This window comes from Sphaeramia orbicularis, chromosome 20 (genome assembly GCF_902148855.1).
Source record: "Sphaeramia orbicularis chromosome 20, fSphaOr1.1, whole genome shotgun sequence".
Classification (NCBI taxonomy): domain Eukaryota; kingdom Metazoa; phylum Chordata; class Actinopteri; order Kurtiformes; family Apogonidae; genus Sphaeramia; species Sphaeramia orbicularis.
Window position 1 is genome coordinate 36153351 of NC_043976.1, and position 6071 is coordinate 36159421.

At 35.8% G+C, this 6071-nt stretch overlaps 1 protein-coding gene across 2 annotated transcripts in view; it reads right to left on the bottom strand.

The window, feature by feature from the left end:
* wwp1 (WW domain containing E3 ubiquitin protein ligase 1) overlaps positions 1–6071 on the bottom strand; it is a 30108-nt gene extending 24037 nt beyond the window's left edge. For both annotated transcript variants that reach the window (XM_030123480.1, XM_030123481.1), the window contains exon 1: positions 5918–6071. The gene's annotated coding sequence lies outside the window, so the exon portion shown is untranslated. The remainder of the gene's footprint in view (positions 1–5917) is intronic.

The following is a 6071-nucleotide window of genomic DNA, read 5'->3' on the forward strand; positions in this document are numbered from 1 at the left end:
ATAAAAACTAAATAAATTTATAAAAATGAATATTGTCTCACCAGTTTACACTTGATGCAAAATGAGAGGTGGCATTATAGGTGAGGAGTGTGATGTTTTGATGATGTAAGTTGAAATTACTTTTGATTCTGGTGCCAGCAACTCAGAGTGATTTAAAGGTCCACAATATGCATCATCATGTTGAATAAAGCTTTAACTCTTTAACTTTGAACCAATACAATGCCAATGAATATCAATATGATGCTCAAAAACTTGTGTTTAAAGAATTATATACCTCACATTTGGGTGGCTAGCAAAAGTGCCCCAACATTCAGGTCACCCTCCAATACTGTCCTGAGTCCAATAGCAGTATGCTCATTTTTAATATGCAGTAACTCATATGTTAAAGTTCATATTGTAAACAGATGCTGTTATAACATGAATCTAATTCTGAAATGATACCGAGGTATCTAAAAGCCACACATGGTCTTATTAATCTCTATATAGTAATTAAAAATGGCTGCCATCAGAAAGAAATTAGCACATTTAGACAAATAATGATCTTCCAGTTTGACATTTGTGCAAAAATCCACTCAGGGTATCTGCAGGTTTGAGGAAACTGAATTTATGACTTTTAAAACCTTTTTCAAGCCGTCTTTGGAATAATTTAAGACCTCACATTCACATAAATAACAGTCCAAAGGGCCTCATAGTTACTGTGCTGAACCTGTCTTAACCATATTTCAATCCAGTTAATATTACATTTCCATTTGTCCATGACTAATGTTTCTACTACTGATGTTCAGGCTGCTAAAGCTCATACCTGAACCCCTCCACCCATGAATGACTGCTGGAGACTCCACTTAATCCCATCTCTGTTAGGATAAAATGATCAACAATAATACCGCATTTGACTACCAAGATTTACAAAGCAAGTATAATAATGTCATTTATTGTGTCTGTGAAACTTTTAAGACCTTCGAGTGTCAGATTTAAGGATTAATAATCAATTCTAAGAAGAACTGAAGACAATTTTAAGACTGTTTAAGGATCCACTGACCCTCTGCCACTATTATTCAGTACAAAATGGTTAATGATTATTTTTTCCAATTAATGAATCAATTGTTGTTCCTACAAAGAAACACATGATGAACTATTGTTGTCTATATGAAACTCCTTGTAGCCTAAAAACCAAGTAGCAGTGAAACACATCTGTACTGACCTTCAGCTCAGCAGGTTTTAGATAACAAGGCCAAACCGTAAAAAAATTAAATGAAAAACACTGGTACAGGTTCAGCAGAAACCTTAACTTTATCTGAACTGAGGGAGGAAAGTTCAGGACTGGCGACTCCCTGTAAAAAAAAAAAAAAAAAACTGTTATCCTAGCCTTTCTCGCTGGCAACATGTACCCGCTGGGTCTGAATTATAAAAATATGAGCAGTGAGTCAAACAAAATAGCTCTGGAGCAGAAAGTTAAACAAAGATAGCTGAGATAAAGTTCCAGAGTAGAGGGAAACAATAGGGTTAAAATATTAGCCTCTTTCCCATCACTCCTTATCAGAAAAATATCAGTTACAGCTGTTTTAGTAAACCACAGCAGACCTTTCCTCCACCACTTACAGAACAATGTAAATAAAATACTGCAAACACCATTACTGTTGAGGACAACACATCTGCCTCAATAAAATACCAACCACAGCCCCCATGTTGGATGTACTGAAGGTCTCAGTGCACATCGAGCTTAAATTTGCTCAAAATTCACCTCCTTTTGACCTCCGACAACAATCTAACACATGTATACATAAGCTTTACATTAACAAAGGATTACATACACAAAACAGAAAGAATGCAAATTTTCTGCAACACTAGGCCAGTGTTCCATCACTCATTAGTCATAAGGACAACTGATGAGAAAATTACAGACTGTCATTTCCATAAAACTTTAGTGAAGCACAGAACCCACATGTCATCGGCCCTTTACTGTGTACTTTCTTCTTCTGGACAGTCTACTGAAAGGAAAACCGGCACTGTTAGTCTAAGGGAGGATTTGCTTACAAAACAGAACAGAACACTGCATACAACTACACAATGGATGTAATATTTTGAGGTGCATTAGCTCAGTTCAGAACCATCTTTTCCAGAAGAATCCCACAGAAAGTTTAGGGAGGCAGCTTCACGCCACTCAGTTCCTAAGGGTTAAATAAATGCTGAAATGAATCAGATATGTCTCACTATTTTAGCTCATGATTTACTTCCACATTGATGATCTGGCCAAAAGATCATATGACAATTTGAATCTGAATCACAATTTTCTTAGCATCTATAAAAGGGGGCAAGAAACAAACAAATTACAACATTTTCTCCAATTTTCTCTTGTTTCTGGGAGCATCTTAAGCCAGGCTCCCCTTAACAGATTCATCTGTGTTCATTTAGTAATATACACATTATATACATAACCAGAAGAATGTCAGCTAAAAGCTCAACAAAATCAATTATCTGAAAACAAAACACAACTCAAACAACAAGCATTTAAATGGTCAATTATCTAAAATCAGAATTCATAAAACAACAGATCAATGCGACTAACACAAAGCAGATCCAACAGTTCAAGGGTGAGGTCAAGGGGGTCAAAGATGGACAGCCCACTACTTTTTGATTTATAACTTTTGAACCAGACAAGTTTAAGACAAATATTATACATAATTGTAAAGGTCTAAATGCCATCTTAAACATACTCAAAGAGCAAAATGTAGTTTGAAATATTTTTAAATGAGAAGTATCAAAAACTACAGCATCATGGATGGACAAAAAATTAACATCTATTTTTTGCAAGAATTACAAAGTTCTCAAAGTGAAGTTCCTATGACATTTTCATCCTAAAATATATTCAGTGTATACCTTAAACCCTCTATTTTACAACCTAATAATTGGTTAGAGGAAAAAAACATTTTATCATACTTAAATAGAAAGAGTTTTGAAAAATGGCAGCGTCACGGATGGACAAAGCCAAAAATGTCACGGATGGACAACAAAAGTAAATATCAAACTAAACATTTTTTATTTCAATTATCAATATATATATATATATATATATATATATATTTTTTTTTTTTTTTACAATATTTACAACATACAAATGATAATAACATTATATTCAAATGTATTTTCCATAGATGTATGCATTTATTAATTTTAAACACTGTGTGTTGGGAATATGACATAAATAATATAACAGTCAAACATCAATGTATTTGGAAAAAATTTTGTTTATTTATGAGAGTTTATAAAATGAACCCAGCATGATGGAAGACAACTTTGTCACTTTCCAAATATTCACTCTTATAAAACTCCTCAAATTTTTTTCCACAAATTTTTTCTCATTTCAAAATACATTTTTCTGAAAATGTAAGTAATTACCTACCCAAAAATATTTTTGGTGTAGATGATTGTAATTTAGTTTTTTTTTTTTTACCAAATGTTAACCTTCCCTTGACCTCACCCACAAGTAAAACACTAAAACTCACTGAACGAGTAAAAGAGCAAAATAATTATTGCATTATGAAGCACTGACTACAAATGTTGTCTTACTGTTTCTATTTTCTGATCAGAAAGTAGTATTACATGAATAAAACTTCCACTATCAGGTAATCAATTGTTTTGTGTTACATTTAAATGAGTCTGACAAGAAACAAATGGCCCACGCTTTAACAGGTTAATCAGCTGGTGATAAATTTGTGTTGATGTTATCTGACTATAGAATCTGCAGTTTGCAGCGTTTTGTTTGTTTTACAGTTAATCAGATACATTTCTGTCATTCGAACATAGCTCTAAATCATGTGGGTAAACCAGACTTGGCACCCATCAGGGTTCAGAAGAAGGATCTGCAGCTGACAGAGTTATGGCAATTCTTCAGCAGCTGCAAAACAACACGTCAAACTCTAGAATTTAATGCAGCCCAAACATAAACATGCGAATGCAAATAATAAGGGTTGGCTACACACAGAGTGAAACAATCTCACTAGAATGGATAGATGGATGGACGAGCATGGGTATAAAAATAATTAAAAGGTAAAAAGGTGAAATCACCTATGCCCTCCACAAACCTGGGAAAAATCCTTTATGTTATAGCATGTTGTTTTTCTACCAATTATAAACCAATACAACCTGCCAGATAAATCTACATAAACTCCTCTTTATTTGTAAAGTGCTTCCAAAAGTCAGATCAATAGTCACTCATAGTCTCAGCGTCTGTGTTTTTGACCTTTATTTTTGTCATTACATAAACATAACAAAAACAAGCATGAGTTGAGGTTTGCCTTTCAATTATGATGTCTCCACTATAATGAAACATTCTGAAACTCTCCCACTGACCAGTACACTGCTCACTTTCCATGCTGGGACTACTGTCGGTAATACACTATCTAGAACTATGACGCACCCAATACACCTCAGCTCCAAAAACTTAAAAACTAACCCTTTAATAATTGTATTGACAATGAGGTACTGCAATTCTAGTTTCTGCTGTGTAAAGGCAGTTTATGGTTGAGTGATTAGCACTTAAAAGTTAATTATGCTGGCACACGTCTGTGGCAACACACTGTCATGCAAGCAGGCTACAGTTCTTGCTTTCTTGGTTTTCAAAGGTCAATGTGTGTGAGTGTCACAAGAGGAAAAATTACAGTGAAAACAAACAGTGGCAGCTTCCTGCACATAATTCCCGTCAGTGTGATACTTGTCAATGTGATGTATGTTTAATAACTGCAGCATATGCCACATTGAGATGCCAAAATGCCAAACCACTGTTCATGGCTTAGATGGCAGGAAACTCACAACTTGTCATGGTTCTGAAATACAACAACCAGGTTTCCAAAACAGACCTACTGAACCAAAGTCTGGTTTGTCTTTTCCACCAACCAAAAGGTGATGGACAACGACTAGGTAAAATTTAATAGGATCCCCATCTGTTCCAGGGTTTGCAGTGTCACGGGGTTTCTGCTAGTATTATTGCAGAGCGAGTACAACAGTTTCATTGTATTTTAATTAAAAAAGCCTTAATAATATTTTTTTTAGCAGTGTTTTGGTGTCAGGCCTATGATTTCCTGTCTTTTAACTCATCAAATAGACTCATTACCTACGTCAAAACATATCAAATGTGTTTCTCATTTGCAAAGTGCTGTAAATATGACAGTCGTTTAGTAAAAATGCTGCAAATTACTCACACGCCCTGCTTAATACATGGGCCGAAATTTAACAACACATAGATAAGATTTAATGCGCAAACGAGAATCATAATACAAACTCTGCTTAACGAACCAGGGCTAACTAATATGCTGACACGCTAACATTAGCACACAAAAAGTGCAACTCAGAAGCTAACGTTTATTAACCAGCCAGCGGAAAGCATCATCCTAAAATTTACCTGTTGTTTGTTTGCTTTCAGTTGCACCAGATGTGCCACTAATTTATAATAACTGTCACTTGAAGCTGACTGCTTAAAAGACAAGTAGCCATGTAATGACACTGGTCTGCAATGATTGCTATCTTTGCTAGCTAGCATGCTATCAATAAGCTAGCACTTAGCCAAAACACATTCGCGTTGTTTATTTGGGCAACTTATCTTTTTAACTACTATCATAATGTTTCGCTGGCAACTGGGCCACTAGTATCTCCAAAGAAGTTAATCGGGAGGTGGCTAACTTGGTGTTGAGCTGACACGTTTACTTTAGCAAGCTTACATTGCAAACTTAGCTAAGTTGTTTAGGTGCCAACTAGCCGGCTTGCTAACCAACTTATTTAGCATCTTTGCTAGTTGTCCGCCATCACGAAGCTAATGCTAGTCAGTTTGGTTGAATGTAGGAGACAGTCTGGACGAGAATTCATGGCAAAGAGGAAGAAAAAGTCGTTAGTACCGGGCGAAGTTACACGTAGATGTGTTTACCTCGCCAGCTGTTCCGCTCCTTTCCCACACTGAGTATTTGTATGGCTCTTGAACGTCACGGTTGTCGGTAAAATGCCCAACCGTACAGGCCCCGCGGTCAGTATGCTACGGTTCTCTCGCCATGTCTGAACGGAACGATCCAGCAAAACAGACC